The sequence below is a fragment of the Thermobia domestica genome, chromosome 10 (genome assembly GCF_964235325.1).
Source record: "Thermobia domestica chromosome 10, izTheDome1.hap1.1, whole genome shotgun sequence".
In the NCBI taxonomy this organism is placed as follows: Eukaryota; Metazoa; Arthropoda; class Insecta; order Zygentoma; family Lepismatidae; genus Thermobia; species Thermobia domestica.
In genome coordinates, this window is record NC_137463.1 from 235017619 (window position 1) to 235036845 (window position 19227).

Genomic DNA, 19227 nt, shown 5'->3' on the forward strand with positions numbered 1-19227 from the left:
CTCTACCACTGAGCCACCGCGCCCCCCAAACATTAATAGGGTTATTAAATCTAGGAGGCTCAGGTGGGTAGATCATACAGCCAGAATGGAAGAAAGTAGGGACACTTTCAAAGTTTTAACTGGAAGTCCAATCGAAAAGTGACCATTAGGAAGACCTAGGCGCTGATGGGAGGATATTAAGATGGATCTCGCAGAAATAGGAATGCAAAATAGAAATTGTATCCAGTTGGCCAAGGATAGAAGTCAGTGGAGAGCTTTTGTGAACGCGGCATTGAAACTGCGGGTTCCTTAGTTAACAGCAAACGTCTTTGCTGTCAATTCAATGGCAAGAATAACTACAGAGCTAACTCTAGAAATCTTTAGGCATTCTAGAAACCCTACAATGATTTGAAAAAAAAAACTCCTAAGCTATTTGTTATTAAAGTCGAGTCAAAAATAATGATATTCTCTATTAAGGAACTAAACAATATGAATTTACAAAATCAAAAAAAGATATATAATCGATAATTAATAATGTTTCTATAGAAATTATATAGTCTTGCGTGCACACACTATAAGCACAAGTATCTGTGTTTATTTTTCTTAATAAAGATTAACGTCGCAGAGGCAACAAAAACTCTTTACAAGAAACAGCATTAGAATAGACCAACCAGAACATGGGAACCTAGATGGTAGGGCCATGTACAAAATTCTCAAAAGAAAGTGTATAGAGAACATGATTTGACTGTTTTCTCAAATGATCAAACGATTGTATCTGACTCTCCAAAAATCCAAAAGACATTCTAATGTCACCATCCTAAAGAAGCAGTCACGAAACCATTACATGAACCACCATATCTAACAAGTAAGAACTGTGACACACTGTTACCCTGTTCTTGGAGCACTAACACAAGTGGCAGAATCTGAAGTTGAAATGTCCACTTTCTTTTCTCACCTTATTAATGATAAACCTCCAAGTGGAGAAACAAAACTACGCAATTTCGTTCTCTTAGTTTTTTTTTTCAGATTTCTTTGACAAGTACATCAGAGATATCAGCAGCTGGATTATACGTACTGTCTGTTCCTATTTATTTGGTTGTGACACTTACAGCAATGTATCTAGGAATACTGCTCATTGAATCTTAAAACACGCGATGAAACTTCAGTGTTCTACCTAGGATCCAACAGAAGCTTAATTTTTAACATTTTCTAGTAAAGAGGCTGTTCTAGATTATAGCAGTAGCATCACTTCAAAACCAGAGGCAAATAAATACAGCAGCTTCAAACGAGGGTGTAACGAAAGGCGAATCTCCAGATCCTAAAAGAATGGCGGAAATAGCACGTGATAGTCATACTACCTGATGGCCTGAAGAAAGTGATTGCCAAAAGAAAGCAAAATGTGCAACACAATTTTATTAAAATTATTATTAAGAAGAAAGTCAACACGCTTCTGAGAAGAGCAAGAAAGACCGAAAATATCAGAGTTGCAAGTTGACAAGTTAAGAATACAATGTGAAAGTATATGAATAACATTCAAATATGATTTCAGCGTAAAGGGAAGCTATAAATTTTAGAGATCACAAAAGAAGATGAAACGAACACTTCGAAACAAAATAGAAAGAAATTAATTTTGGAATGAACTTGTGAGAAGACCATAGAAAATCAACATTTTGGAGGTCATCTAAAACTTGGAAACAGACTAAAGAAAAAGTTGTAATATATGTAAATAGCTACTATGATTAAGGTACAAATCTTATCTATTTTGTTGTAAATAATCTTTATAAATAATTTTAAAAATGTATATTGTAAATAATTGTCGAAACGTATATATCATAATGTATTGAACTGTATATTATAACTGTAAAAATTTTACTATACATATGTAAATAGATTTTTGTATATAAATGTAAGACTATTGTAAATAGAATGTTAATATTTTTATTCGTTGTGCACAGATCTATTTGTAATTTTCGTATCCTTGTTTGCAACTTATCAAGAAAATATAGTTAACGTTCTAGTGAATGAAGGCTGACCACATCCTTTGTATGGCCACACAGTTGTTTTCTTCTACCAAACATCAGTCGGCGTTCAGAAACGTCTGAAAGATTGTGAAATCAAGGAATGTTCTACTGTTATGTAGCTGAAGACAACTATATTTGTTGCTAGAATAATATATTCAATTTGTTGCTTTTGCAATATTGGTGGAAGTCACATCATAATAATGCTGCAGCAACTTTTACAAAAGATTAATGACTGTCGCGAGCTGCTGCTATAATGGAAGATTCACTATGTGCCAGTGAGTAAAAATTGCAAAATCAACTCTGCATACTACCAGCAACACATACTGACACCTATTTATACAGAAGAGTTACATTGTTTGTATAGAAATCCCATAAATCAAGTATGCATCAAGACGCGGCCTCTCATTCTACGCGCAGGTTTCTGCAACGAATTAAGACAACTAACGCATCAAGGGTATTGCATTTGAGGACACACCAGTGAGTCACCAGGTACCAACCCTATGGATTTCTGTGGCTTTGGTCTTCTGAAAAGAGCAATTACAATGCCGAGAATCGATAGGGATAATGCCAAGAATCGATAGGGGTGATACTAAGAATCGATCGAGGCCAATGCGAAGAATCGATAGGGGCAATCGTAATGTTTATGCAATTTAATATAAACGTTACTCTTCCTGTGCGTAAAACGGGCATTTCTGCTAAAAAAAAATCAATTTCAATGTTTCATCTCATTTCCTTTTTTAAATAATAATAATAATAATAATAATAATAATAATAATAATAATAATAATAATAATAATAATAATAATAATAATAATTATTATTATTATTATTATTATTATTATTATTATTATTATTATTATTATTATTATTATTATTATTATACGGACAACTTCCTTGTTTTTAGCCAAAATTGATTGGCTCGAGAGAAAACGATGGTAAACGCCACTTCCTGTGAAATTGACTTATTAGGTAGAATGGGTTGAAATCCTACCATAGGATAGTATGTAGGTAGTTTAAGTTTGGAATTGTACCTGCACACGGCAGGGAAAACTTATTTAGTATGTGTCTTTGCATTGCCTTGCTTGGAAATGATGAATTTTCTTTTCCACTTTACTCGAAAGTTAGAAAATGGCGGTTGCCATTTTCTTTCCCCGAGCCTCTCAATTCGTTTTCTAAAAAGGATGATTTCTTTTATAGAGATGATATGTAACAAATCCTAAAGTTTCACTTGAATGCATTCAGTATGTTTAGCATATACACGAGAATAGTATCGAAATAAATAAAAAGCATAAATGTTCAATAGATAACTAAGGAAAAGTTTACGATACCGCAAATGATCCATCATAAATGATTTAGCTGCCGTTTCACGTCAAAATAAAACGTGTGCCAGTTTCGATTGCTGTTTGACAAGCCCACAGGTGAAAAAAAAAAAAAAAAGCTAAAAATTCATGAAGAAAGGTATAGAGTTGAATGTGGTAGGAAAATGACTATGGGATGAGGTGTGAGTTTCTTCACGCCCAGACATGCATGCATGCTATATACACAAGAACAAGAAGAAGAAGAGCAGAGAACCGGCTGCGCGAGGTGCTTATAATACATCTAATTGCATTATCGTTGCTGAGAGCCCAGTTGCTGGTGATTTCCTTCCTTCTCCTCGTAACAGCTTTGGCCGGGCGAATCCTCTTTATTCCGGTTTCCAGCTCATCATCACAGAGTTATTGTCGTGTGGGAGGCAACGCGCGTTCTCTGTTTTAAATCCATTCATCTACTGTCTCGAGATTCAAATGAGCATCCAAGTGAAGAGCGTGTGTACAGAAGACTATGACATAAATAGAATGAATTTAAAGCGTGTCTTAATAAACTGATTTCTTAGTTGTGTGGCTCTGAAATGCTGTATTTATCATACTTAACCAGACTCAGGTTTAGAAACACCCGTAAAGCGAAAATGTACGCGCCAATTTCCAACTTCAGAACAGGCAGTAGAAGGTAAGATCACTAAATTTATTGCAATGTATTACATTTACTTTATTTGATTGATTGTGATTAATGCTCTTCTGTGTATTAAAATGATTTATTGTACACGAGTGGGGAAGTGATAGTTTAGATCGATTGATTTTGGTTCACGCGCTCGCCGGTTTGATTCCAAATGGGATTCTAATCTCCACTAGATTAGAGTTCATAACAACGAAGTTACAGAGACTGACAAAATACTGCTGAAGACCGAATACGTGAAAATAGAAAATGGGAAAGATATCGGACAAGCAATTAAATTACTTTGGAGAATGTTTATAATGATATTCGTAATTTGTTTCGACATTTAAATCTAGAGTTTCACAGCTGGTGCGAAATGTCCATCGCTGGACGCAAGGCTGCGTAATGTTTGTGATGGACAATATTGTATTGATATATTTTATCTGAGTTTTCGCACTTTTTTTCCATTCAGTTCATTTAACAGCTGTTCCATCAACTTACTTGCATTTATGACCCACTGTAATTTACAGAGCATAACCTTGATAAGTTAAACTAAAGCTTTTATATCATTTTATTTGTAGACCGATATTTAATTTACATAGTATAACCTTGAAACGTTAAACTAAAGCTTTTATATCATTTTATTTGTAGACCGGTATTTAATTTACATAGTATAACCTTGAAACGTTAAACTAAAGCTTTTATATCATTTTATTTGTAGACCGATATTTAATTTACATAGTATAACCTTGAAACGTTAAACTAAAGCTTTTATATCATTTTATTTGTAGACCGGTATTTAATTTACAGAGCATAACCTTGAAACGTTAAACTAAAGCTTTTATATTATTTTATTTGTAGACCAGTATTTTTGGATTGAGAAACGCGTGTGTTAGATCCCAGAAGCTTCTGCTTTTCTTCCATATTTTGTATCTTAACTAGAAGACTGTCTTTATATGTGAACGAGGTTTTATTTTGTTCCTTTTCGATGCACCAAGAAAGTATCAGAACATAAAATCGTATTTTAAAAAAAGATTGATCATCTACTTCGTTTTAGGATCTCCTACATCACTGACAATACATACAGGTTGTGCATAAAATTGCTTTCCCCAATATGTGAAGAAATGAAATAAAAGAAGCTAAGTGACTTAACAGTCTTTATTATACTCACAAATACTGTTCAAACTATCTCACATCATGTTCAATGCACAGTACATGTCTTCAGCACTGATTTGCAAATATCAGGACACAACCAAGGATTGGCATCCAATCTCTCGAATGATTCTTCGATTAGCTGTTTCAAGTAATTCAAACCCTACAGTTTCCCGGAAAACACGTCGTCTTTAACAATACTCTACATGGAGAAGTCGCATGGTGTGACGTCACATGAACGTGGTGGCCAATCTGTCGTACCACGACGACCAATTCATTCATCGAAATGTTGATTATCCAAGAAATCCTTCATAACAACATAAAAGTGAGGCGGTGTTCCATCGTGTTGCTACGTAAACAGCATGTTTTCGTAAAGAGCATTATTTTCAAGTTCTGGAATGACAACTTCCTGCAACAGCTGAAGGTGTGTGTCCTGGTAACAATTCTTTCAAACAAGAATTGTCCTATGATACCATCACTTCAAACATCACCCCAAACAGCGACACTAAGGACGTTAACTTTTCTGTCACAATTTCTTGTGGATTGGTAACACTCCAATAAGCATAATTGTGTATGTTACGTGGCTATTTAACTTGAATGAGGCTTCGTCTGTCCACAAATTCGTTTCCAGAAGTCTCTGTAAGCTTTGTTCTCAATAGGAAATCACTTACAGAACTCTACACATAAGTCAAAATCACATTTATATAGAAGATTTTGCCGGTAAGATTTCGTCTCTAAATTCTTTGACATGTCTCTTAAAGAGATATGAATCATTCCCAGATCATGTGCGCTCCTTCTGGTAAACTTCTTCGGGCAAGATACACGTAAGTGCAGTGTTTCCTTCCTTTCGTACCCTTCGTGGTTATTTCGATATGGTGTTGGTTCCAGACCTGGAAATCTTCTGCTGAAGTCTGTTGTCAGTGCATTTCTGTTTCTTACAAGCTTTCAGCACGAAAACACGTTATTCCTTTGTTAATTTGCGATTCAGCTCAACACCTGTGCTACTAGGCAAACTTCACTCAGTAAACAACGCTTTAAAAACACTATGAAAACATGATTACCACTCTCAGCAATAGTGCCAGTTCTAGTTTTTAAAAAACACTCGTTGATTTTCTTTTCTGTTATTACTTGTTTTGGGAAAATTGATTGTTCTCCCCCTGTATTTGAAAACTTTTTGCTTGAAATGAAAATAAATCGAAATAAACATTTTTAAGATTTAAAGAAAAATTATAAATATCGTACCCTTGTTCAGTTCAATTTCATTTCAGCTTCACAACAGTATAAATCTTTTAGTGATGGGTGGATAAATCAAAGTTACGTAATTCGTCATTTTATTCAAAGCTTTCCAAAGTAAAAAGAGAAATTTCAGAACGTCATAACACTCTGGCTTTGTACAGTGGTATAACCATAGCAGAATGGTGTTTCTATGAATCATAGTGTTCATATGTAATCTATTGATGGAAAATTTGTTTCACTTATTAAGAGTTTATGATAAAGCTGCAATAATATTTTAGACAAGAAGTATTAATCAAGACCAATGAAAGGGAAACAGATATGCAATTTTTGGAAAGCCGAGCTAGGCCTGTATATTTTAAGGCATAATCCCAGCCTGCCATCGCCTATTGGACACCGGAAAGATGAGCTTGCAAACACCGAGTTAAAATGAAATCTTTCGGTTTAAGTTACCACTATTATAGCTGTTAGGCTAAGGGGGACAATGTATAAAGCAAGTGAATAATGATGGAACGGAACGGTGGAATGACAACGTGAGAGAAAATGTGAGCACCCTGAGAAAACCCACGGCCACGATATTGTGCACTACAAACTTACTTGGCCGGGGATCAAATCAGAGACCCCACGCGCCAGAGGCAAGCCCCCTACCGCTGAGTCACTCTGCCCCCTAAAATAAAAGACCTGGTTAAGTTTCAAACCATGAGATTTCTATTTATATGGAATCAGAACGATACTTATTCGCCTACACATTTTAGTATACTGATATTTGGACTCTTTCTAAGCATACATACCTGAGTAGGATTTAAATTTGTCAGAAGCCCGAAACTTTAAAACGTTGTACAATTAGGTAATGCTTTACAATCGAGAAGAAACAGAAGTTTGAGAGAAAACGTACCCTTACAATGACTGTTTATGTCAAAATCCATCATATGATGCAACTTATTCGAATTAGCAGTTCAAGATGAGTGTACTGCTCATTTCCACATTGATAAAAATTAAAGATAATGATTGTAAATTATGATTTGATTCACAACGTTTGATCCGTTTTGACACACGCTTTTAAAATGTCAAAATGCATGTTAACATTTGTATCGAGTCCTTCTTTGGCATATAAGCTTACAACGAATACATATGACTAAAAATCTGAGAGTCTACCTGAAATTTTAACTATTTTTAATATTTTCGGTTCTAAACCTCAACAGGACTCGTGGTGTCTTTTTAATGCAAGCTGACGAAGCCCGAGTTTAGCTCGGGAATTACGTATGAGTCTCTCAGACGACTTCGGCGAGTGGGTGGTCAGTTCTCTGTTTGTGGAAAATTTACTCGGGATCTCATCTAAAAGCAAACATTATTTACTTGATATTTAGTGATGAAATTACAAAGATTTTTGTATGTTGAAAGTTGTTGTCTGTTTTGTTGGTTTGCCGTATTTCGCTGACGAACGCAGTTGAATGTTTTGTGCTAAGGCATTTTGGGATCAAAAGTTCCAATATATTTCAATCAAAAATTTTCTTCTATAGGCCTTATATCTGGAGAAGTACATGTAGTGTAGCCAATCCCAAATTATTACTTAACTCAGTATGATGTGCTTATTTCGTAGAAAATACGAAAACTCGATTTAGGGGCCGTTCAAAAACTTTGTGACCCCTGATCCTAAAACTAATTATTTGTCAAGATCGCAATCTTTTGATCCATTTTTTAATCATTCCTAAAATTCTTGTTTACTGTAACAACACATGAAAGAATATAAGGAAATGAAGAATATGTAGCGAATATTGTAGCAGTGTCACCTCAATGATAACAAAAGAATATAAGGAAATGAAGAACATGTAGCGAATACTGTAGCAATGTCACCTCAATAATAACAATAACAAACAAGTTTTGTACCTTTTCCACATTCTGGCCGCTCAGTGATAGAACGTTCACCTCTGGTGCATGGGGTCCTTGGTTCGATCCCAGCTCGCGCTATGTGAATTTTGTGGTGCACAAACACCATATGCGTGGGTTTTCTTGAAGTTCCTCAATTTCCTTCCACTTTCTTCATTCCACTATTACCTTCATTCCTCATCATCTCCGTTTCCGCTAACCATGGGACGTCAAACTTAACGATTTCAGTTCAAAGATTTAATTTTTCTACATTCTGTTCCTGTTGTAAAAAAAAAAAAGAAAAAGAAAAGAAGAAAGCAGTAAGTAAAAGAGTATTTGTTTGAAGCAATATTGCAGCAATTTCACCGAATAATATCATTAAATATCGTATTTAACTCAAAATAGCATGTTTAAAGATGCATTTACCATCTAGTTCGTATGTCTACGAATCCTTTTTTTTTTTACTACACGATATAGATCTTGTAAAAATGCACTAAATTTGACAGAAATCTGAAACACATAGCTATATAGGCCTAGGAGCTAAAGTGTTAAACGACTTTTAGACTAATTGCAGGAACACCTCTTCTCTGTGTCTGTTCTTTTTAGTCTATCGGTACAATAGAACTATGAGATTTTTCTTTGAAAAATAATAAAACGTTTTCTTTCAAAGTCTGCCTCAGTTAAGCTATATTCAATCTTTCCAGGACCAAATTCAAATAGAGATAAAACGTTTATCATGTAACGAATCTGCTCAAAAATTTATCATGAGGTTATACTTCCATGCATTGCTGTACCATTGTAACTTGTTTTGTTTCTATCCAAAAACTTTTAATTTTATATTTAAATAGATTAATCGTTCAATTCCTCTGTAAAATTTGTTGAATGAACATAAGTTCTCTATTTTGTCAAGGATTTTGTAAAAATGACCAAACAATTGGTAAACTCTAATAGTTTATATGGATACGCCATGTATCAGTGTGCCGTGATCCTATAATCTAGCTCGCTTGTAAGCGAGATAGTGTGGTGGGGGACGGCTTATACTGTGAGGGTTGATCCTTTATGATATAAGATCTATGCACCCGCCGACTTACCACGGTATTACTTAAAGGCATAAAACAGAAAACTTCGTACTGTATATTCTGTATCAATAGTTCACCATTTCACCATTCAACTACGTCCTTCGAGATGAAATCATGGCCAAAATCAATAAACGTGTTATTTTTGCTAATTTGCTCTCTCAACAAAAGTTACTACAGAAGTTACGAAGAGAGAAAGTTATATTCTCGTATTCGAAGAATAAAATTAGCAGAAAATGCCCCAAGAGCATTACCAGAACGAATTTAAACAGAATGGAGCGGGAAGGGTAACTGTGATTGTTTCTACATGTAAAAGTAAATCTTTCTATCGGTATCTGCTTCTGTTTCTCGCAGAAATTCGCAAAATATCATCTCTCTATGTCTTACGGTTCCCGAGATATGGATCCTTAAATCTCCCGAAATTCGAACTTTTTGGCCAATATTTGGGAAATGGTGGCTAGTTGGCCAGTGGCCAACCGGTTAGTATTGGTACCAAAATGTTTGTGATCCTCCTAGCTATTGATCAACACCAATATGATCTCTCTATGACTTATGGTTCCCAAGATATGGCTCCTTAAATCTCCCGAAATCGGAACTATTGTTTGGTCAATACCTCGGGAACGGTAAATCATAGAGAGATGATATTGGTGTTAATCAATACCTAGGAGGATGGTAAACATTTTGATATCGATATTAACTGGTGGCCACTGGCCAAACCAGTGGCCGGTTGGACAGTGGCCACTGGTTAGTATTTAGTACCAAAAAATATTTACCATTCCCTTACGTATACATCAACACCAGTATCATATTTTCTATAACTTACGGCTTCCGAAATATGGCTCCTTAAATCTCCGAAAATCGGCCACTTTTTGGCCAATATCTCGGGAACGGTAAGAGTGAAGCGAAAGTTTTTCATCACTTTCTCAGATAGCTTTTGATGCTCTGTCGAATGGAGGACTCAAAATTGAAAAAAAAAAAAAAAAAAATGCAAATAACAGACAGACGGAGAGCCCCCCCCACACACACACACAGATATAGAGAATTCAGTAACGAACTTTTTAAGTTCCTTGAATATACATAATTTCAAATGGAAACTGTCTAGCATCAGCTCCTAAGAATGTGTTTGATTGAACACCATATTTGATTTATACCCAATTGTATTCGATCTTCTTGTAGCGTGCGTGTTCCTTGTCTTCGTGAACACAAAACAAAGAATTTCCTTTACATAAACCAAACAAAGAAAATTGAACAAACTGTGCTGGTCCTGGTCCTGGCCTGCACTATTTTGATCAAACTATTGATTGGTATAGTTTTGTTTAATTTAACCATGTTTTTTTTTTCGTAATGGCTTTTTAATAGTAATCAGAAGATATATTAAAAGAACTTAAGGAATTAGGCGCAAAAGTAATTTGTTTTGGAATTTACCTTCTTGTTCTCCTCTGCTACATTTTCCTTCCTCTTATACATACCGCCGTATGATCAAGCAACAAAAAAACAAATTATAATGTTGCGTAAAATGCAAGGAAATTTACAAATGAGATCTGGTTGCTGACAGATTATAATATTAGCCACTTAAATTCATGTTGCATATCTGTAATTAAAACAGAGTAATAGAAATATTCGTTGTTAAGATTACATACATATAATAAATAATATGGTTTCCAATGACGTAGTTTATTGGATGACCTTAAAAGAATACAGGAAGCAGAAGCTTTTAAAGCGCATTCATGGTTCCCGAGCTTTCTTAATAATTTACTATTCAAATATGGCGGACAATCACTTGGAAGTGGCAAGGTTCATCTGTTCTACTGACCTTGTGCTTAATTTCCTTCACGAGGCCTTTGCTACTAAAAGCAATAAAAGTTTTTTTTGGGGGGGGAGGGGACTTTATTTGGAAACCTATTGAACGTCACTGGAATTACATTTGATTGTTTGTTTGTTTTGTAACTAATGTTACTTTAAGTTCGTATTGGAATGCATGGAATTTTTAATAATATAAAACTCACCTAGAAGTTCCGTATAGTAATGTTAAAAAAAAAAAAACACCTAACTTACCGCCGCCAGGGATCTAAAGCATAGCATTAAAAACATACAATTTGTACATAAATCAAACTTGCAAATTGTAAGGAACACATACGAGATTTATTAGGTATTGGAACTACTAACACAACATTAAACACTGGCCAAGGTAATTAAAATAAAATTTGGTATGTCTCCGTATACATCTTTAAACAAATTGTAATTGTAAGCTTTTGTTATTTACAAAAAAAAAAGAAAAAAAAAGAAAAAAGAAAAAGAAAGAAAAAGAAAGAAAAAGAAAAGAAAAACATTGCACGACACAATATCTGGCAACACTAAACACATTCCATTGTTTTAGCCGTAAAAATAATTACAGAGGACAGAACTTGGTTACAAACTAAATGTTAGTGTATTTTGTTAGTATGTTATTGTTTTTATTTAAAATTAATTTTAAGACAGAACCTCGTTTTTCTTTATTTGTTTTCTTGTAGGACCAATTCGCATTATAGAATATGCAGTAAAAATATTTTTTTCGGTGTGTTTTAGTAACTAGAATCCGCAAGAGAAAGAAGTATTATTTGTAATTAGAATTCAATATTAATAAGACGTAGGTATTTGTGCATCTGTAGTCTCTTTTCTACAATTAATAAATAAAAACAATATAGACAACTGAATTGGGGTTTTATATCGATGTAGCATTTAACATTAACTGCTACATTGCCGCCTGGAAGGGAACTGGAGGAGATATTTCTTCTCTAGTATAACAGAAATAAGGAACAATATCATAACTACAAGTGTTAAGTACACTTTTAGTGTAAAAGTGATTTCAGAAAATTCTTGTAACATAATCCAAAACAAATATGCTCAATTTTGTTTATATTCCATTATGTTATTTCTATTTCTATACCGTAGTCTATTTATTGTGCCACTACGATTGTGCATCTACTACTAGGAAGAAGAAATTGAATGTTACTGTATGTTTCTGTTAAATTAGCATGATTATATCTGTTTGTCAAAAGTATGTAGCAATGTTGATTTTTATTTTATTTGATTTTAGTTTAGTTTAGTGTCCGTTTCAGCAGCGTGGCTATATGAGACATGGACCTACAGCTCAACGTAGGATTCAAATAACATGAGCTTCCACCTGGATCCGAACCCAGGTCCAACACGCCAAAGACATATACGCTAACCGCTTAGCCAGGAGAGAAATCCTTAAGTGTGTCGAGAACGAACACTATGTTTCCTTCATTCAGACCATTGAAATCTATGAGGAATTATTATTATTATTATTATTATTATTATTATTATTATTATTATTATTATTATTATTATTATTATTATTATTATTATTATTATTATTATTATTTAGTTTCCTTTGAAATGGATTATGTAGAATAAAATTTCAATAAAGATATTTGATTGATTTCCCTTCAACTCTAGTTAAAAGTCTATTCTTTCTTCCAAATTAATTTATATCTAAATCTATTATTAATTAAATTAAGTGTGATTATTAAATATAAAAGACACTGATAAAATGTCAATATGTTAAAGGGTAATGGGTATTTTAAGAAAGCGAGGAAATCAGTAAAAATCAAACTATTAAAATTCGAGTTGATTTCAAAGAAAAAAAAAAATAACTCCTCATGGCTAAAAGCAAAGATCTCGCAGGTATTGAATATCGTCTGTAGATTTGCAATTTCTCCTCACAATTATTAAGCATACTTAAAAGCAAAGAATATTAAATTACGTCCTCATAACGTTCTAGAACTTACAAAATTACTAAGAGGCCTCGATGGCTCAGTGGTAGAATGCTTACCTCTGCTGCGTGAAGCGTGATATTTTTTTTTTCGCTAAACCCTAATAATGAAGTAGAATTTAAGTTAGAGGATGGGAATTTTACTATCAAACCCAGGACCGATTTCAACTCAACCAATAAAAGTGTTTTCATTTGAAACGAAATGAACGTCATGTTTAATGAAAACCATGGTTTTTATTTTAAGTTTCTTTTTTTTTTTTAACAAGTAGCTGAACCTGCGCTCTCTACACAGCACATCATTCACATATGAGCATAAATATCCTTATTCCTCACTTCTGTACATGTGCCTTTACAAACATAAGTGAAAGACACCTTGATAAAAGTCGGCAAGAGGTACGATAACTGGGAGTTTTTTCGATTTTTTTTCAATATCTCGCACCGTTTGCAGGATTTCAGCCTACTTCCGGTTGAAGTTTCTAATTCATGTATGATCAGTGTTTCTTCTTGCATGCAGTATATAATAAGCAAATACATTATACACACAACTAATTATAAAGTCAGTGATATATGGTGTTAATTGGGCAAAAAAAACTCCGAACAATAAAGATCCATCTTAGACTCGAGAAATGGTTATCCTTCATTATCATTTGGCCGAGACAAATGCCTGAGAGATATACTGCCCCATATACAATTATGTGGTATTGGAATGTATAACTTGTAGGATATGAGCTATACTTCTAAAATTTCAATACCTTAAAAAAATGTAATAAAGAAATAATGGTCATGTTTTTCAAATATTAATTTAGAACTCAACAATCTGCACAAAATTTGCAATTGATAATTGAAAGCGGCATATTTCTAGAGCCTATGGTCCCCGAGAACTTACTCTCGAAATGATTGATCACAAACATAAACTTTTCTAGCATTTTAATATATAGATAGGTTACTTTAAATCTTTTTCTAAATCTCGAAATGATTTAATCCCTTTACTTTCTACTGATTTCAACTCCAATCAAGATGCTTCTGTTGGGAAACATCAAAGAAAGCCAATGACGTATTCCGTTAAATAAAAAAGCAGGAAAAAACACTCAACATAGAAAAGTTATCAATTAAACTTTTTTTTTTTTTTTAAGTTCCAACATTGTTAACGATTTTACATCTTTGATGGCTATCTTGAACTCCCCACAGTAGAGATAATGTCTAAGTCTTACAGATGAGTTTGTGTTTGGTATTTGCTAGTAACACCTCGACTACCTGCATAAAGGCCCTCTTAGACTTAATAAACTTAATCCTGATTTTGACTTTATTTCCAGGTTTTATCTATCTTTTTTTGCCTTTCGCGATTTTGATTTTCCCTTAATTTTATGATTTTTCTTAGGTTACAATACTCTACATATATAAAACACTTTTCTCAACTTATCAAATGTTTTTTTATTACTTAAGAACTACCTAAAAGATGTTGACTGAAGAAGAAGAAAACTGGGGATGTAAGGGCTCCAAAAAGACAGCTGTTTTTTAAAAAAATAAAGACGAAGTTTTTGTTTTTCTCCTTTCACTTCGCAATTTTGTACCTCTGTCAAATTTTCTGTTTAAGTGACGAACTAACGGTTTCTTGTTTTTATCTTTTCTTATTACAATACAAGAAAAGTGTCGTATCCCGGTGAAAAGAAACAAATATCTCAAGATTAAAAAAAGTTTATTTTTTTAGGAAAACTAAATAAAAACGGACTAATCTTGAATGGGGTAGGGTATCCAATTATAACAATTCCTTTGAACCAATGAGCTCATGAATTAAAAGCGGAAACGATAAATTTCTAGTTTCCGGTTTAAATAATAATAATAATAATAATAATAATAATAATAATAATAATAATAATAATAATAATAATAATAAAAGATTGAATCTATTCTTCCTTCAGTAAATTCAAAAGAAACTATTTCTCGCTAATCTATTATCGTTTTTGCTCTATGAAGATCAGTATTGACACTGAATGTTCTAATACGTTTCTACAACTGACAGTATCCCTCAGCTGATAACCGTTCTGTAAGTCACGGATTCTATTAACACACACATATGTATTATATTACTTTTTTTTATTTCTCTGTTGGTTTATTAAATGTGTAACGTTGTGCTTCAGCTCTGAGGATACTTAAAATTTGGGTCTATAGTTTTACATGGAATCCAAACTACATATGCCACAATTAGGAATTGAACCCATATCTCTGACATCAAATGATATAAAGCTAACCATTCTATCACAAGGAAATTACTAAATTTGTTCTGTTTCTAAAGAATTAAAAAAAAGTTCATATTGCAAAAGAGATGTCAGAAAAACTTCTCATGTTATATCATAGAGTAATGCTTTTAAAAATATATAGAACAATATACATAGATTTCATAAAATTGTTTTCATTTCATTTTATCCCAGGTAATGCAATCTAAGTTCAACAATAACAAAAAAATGTAAAAATAAAGTATTTCCAAAGCTCTACATCATAAACAACATCGTAATTCAGTGGCAAAATGTCACGCAATAACATGGTTTAAGGGCAGTAATAGCCACAGATATTAAATTCATACGTAAATGGGCGTTGGACTTGTCAAACACGTAGTCACAACCGAAGTATATAAATAAACAAGAGTTTCGTGTCGAATTATGGAATGTTATAGTTTATGTATTTGCATAATGGAGTTGCTTTCTCAATACTGGAATATTTATTGTTTTCGCAAATTCCGGACGAACTCAGGCTAATGGTTGGCGTTCTTGCTTCGTGGCCAAGAGGTTGAGAATTGGAATTCGGAGCCTAGTTATTCTAACTGAGGCTTTTCAGAGTTGTCTCAGTTCCACCAGGTGAATGCTGGGACAGTACACTTAAATATAATTCCTGGTTGATTTTCTTTCACTTTCTTTCCCACTGCTGTTGATTTTGTTGAAAGTGATAAAGATTTCAGCGTAATTAAGCTATCAGACTGTACCTTCAGTTCTATTAAACAAATAAATAAAATATATAACAGGTTTAGAGATAGATAATTATAAGATTTCAAGGAAGACCGTCTCCCAAATTCTTGGCACATCCCCACTAAATTTTTTCAAGCTTTCTCATTCATCAGACATAAGGACAACATATGTGCTTATCTTCTGCTTTAAGAATTAATATAGTTTGGTACTTATGTTTCAGAATTTTTAAATATTGTTCTAATTTTTAATTATCTTTAACCCCTCAGTGACACGGGTTTAAATCGCCGTCAGATCCTATAGACAGAAATGTATTTGAGAATTCTCCTTAAAATAAAAAAAATAATAATCCAAGTAAGTTCTGTTAAATGATTTAGAAGTTATGGCATTTCAAACATTCCACTGGAAAAGTCACTACGACATACTGATATCGGAAGCATGTGAAGAAGGGAAGGTAATCGAATCATGTAGATGGTTTTCAATAGGTACAAAGATGATAATGCCGTTTACAGCAACTTGATATCTCAAACTAATCTGGAGATATGGTAAACATTGATAAAGTTTGCAACATTGCTTAAAATTATATAACTCCGAGAAGTTGTTATAATTACTTCTATCGGAAAGTGTTGGTGTAATTTTATATAAGCAAAGTAAATTTTTAAAAAAATGTTTTAAAAATTAACCAGAAATACGCCATTTTAAGCAATATATCAAATTTAGTATTTTTTTCATATCTCCGGAATAGTTTGAGATATGAAATTGCTGTAATCGGCGTCATGATCACTATGTCTATTGAAAACCATCTACATCAATGATATGGTACTTATCTGAACATTTTCTGAAAATAAAGTTCTTTGAAAAAAGTCAAATTTCCAATTCCTCTTAATTCTCTTTCTATTTGTTTGAAATATGTCATAGTATTCGACACTAAAGTATTTTGGATATTCGTTACTTCGTCTGTGTCACTTACGTTATTACAGACGTTGTAGAACCGTCTAATTTTGGCTGATTTTCGACTTTGTAATACTGTAGCGTCCTTAGTTTGCAACACTACATGATAGATGTGGAATTTTAAGTTTTCGTTTCACACACATATATGAAATATATAATAAACTAATGTAGTGCTGTTGATTTTATGTTGGAATGGCAACACTGTTAATCAGGTGATATTGCAGAGTAGGTCAAACAACGTCCACTTGTCGACATTTGCATTATATCAAATTTCACTGTCTTATATTTATTAGTTTAAAATTTACAACAGCGTATCAAGATAAATGGTCCACCCTGTATATGGATACCAAGCTGAAATATTGGAAGTAATATTTCAACTGTATCAGCATATTCTTTCTTTATACAGGTTACCATATGTAGTCTAGTCCAGTAACTGTGTCCAGTTTTTGGTCACACATAACGACCACCAACATATACAAACGTTAAGTTTTTGTTCAAATATTTCATTGTTTTTCTATACATGGACCATTTATTTTAAGCGATGTTTGTTAATATTAGCTCATGTTATATAAAGAAGACATATATGATGTAGAGCTTGTAAACATGCGTGTGGCGGAACTCATTTCAAAGAAATACCATGCCTTCCTATTCATATTCTGATATTTGACACTGGTCAGCCCTAATTCTGTACGTCTAATTACCATAAAGTTAATTGAGAAAGACCGACTGTTAGATAAAGCACTTTTTCTTTCATTTGTTAATATTTCTGAGTAGAATACATAAGTAAATACAGATGAAAAATTGTCTCTTGGCCTATTCAGATCAAGTATTCATATAACAAAATGACCACATTCTCACAATCCATCATTCTAATGTACATTCAATGCAAATATAATTACTGATTTATGAATAGAATTTTCTGCTTGTTTGACTCGAACAGTGTTTTAAGTATGTGTTCCGCAGTCCTATAACGAAATTGAACAATTGTGTTAAGTTGAGGTGAAAATATAAACACAATGTACAAATTATTGTACGTATTAGCGACTACACAAACGAATTTGGATGGTGTAATCACAGACTAAAGCTACGTAAAGGATGTGTAATCATAAGGACTAAGTGTCAAAGCATCGAAATATGTACCGTTGGCTTTGTCTGCTTAAAAAGGAAGTTTGGAGAACTGGTAGTGTCGTCTGGAAATTCCCTGCATTCATCGTGAGTGTCATTACTATAGACCAGGAGTTCTCAACTTTTGTTTTAATTGATAACACAATTACTGCACATCCACAACATCACGAAACACCAGTTTTCTTTAATTAATAATAATATAAATTATAGTACTGTAGTTTTCATATACACGACTCTATTTAGTACTGAGTATTGCTGCTGCCGCTGGCGGCGTTGACTGCTACTGCATGTCTCAAAATTAATGTTAAATAAACTATTAAATGTTTAACTAAACTATTAAACTAATTAATTTTTAGAACTTATAAATTCTCGCGACACACCCTATGCAACTGCGCGCTACTTAATGTGTCGTAACACACTGGTTGAGAACTAATGTCATAGATATTTATAGTTTTCTTCAGTTTAATGAAAACTCCTTCAATTTGTTTACATTTAATTGCTAATTGCTTGAGAGAACTATTATTCTAACATTTAAAAAAAAATACTGCAATTACTGGAGCATTTTTTTCATGAACTTGTTGCTTTAGATTCATTGAAAACTTTATGCAACCTATGCTACATTGAAAGTATAGAAATAAAATTTCCAATAATTATAATTCTGCAAATAAATTAATAAATAATAAAAAAATATTTTGGAAAAATAGAGGGTGCACTTAAAATATAAAAATACAAGTTGACCAGACAAGCCGAAAAAAATAGCATTATGTCTATAGATATAAATTATATTGTTTGTCTCCATCTTATGACTTCCGTGTCACATAAAACTGTGTATACAACAAATTGTAACAAACTGTAAAAACTTCCTAGTTTCTTATGCTGATGAACGTATTTCTCTCAAATTAACATTTTTGTACACACGGCAAAATTTTAAATTTAAAACACCACAGGTAGTACTTTTCCACGTTTCAATACCATCTCTTAAACTTCCTAATTTTATTCAATTCATTCTCTAGTATAGTCACCCGTAACTAGCAAACCAGCACCTTAACCTTTCAAAAATAAACAACCGAGCCCGCAGCTCGAACTCTAAACTCAATTTATCCTACAAAGAGTAACATTCT

At 33.1% G+C, this 19227-nt stretch overlaps 1 protein-coding gene across 1 annotated transcript in view; it reads left to right on the top strand.

Moving 5' to 3' along the window:
- The first annotated feature begins 3563 nt into the window (after positions 1 to 3563).
- LOC145663103 (uncharacterized) overlaps positions 3564 to 19227 on the top strand; it is a 306502-nt gene continuing 290838 nt past the window's right edge. Inside the window, exon 1 of the mRNA XM_081729377.1 lies at positions 3564 to 3986. The gene's annotated coding sequence lies outside the window, so the exon portion shown is untranslated. The remainder of the gene's footprint in view (positions 3987 to 19227) is intronic.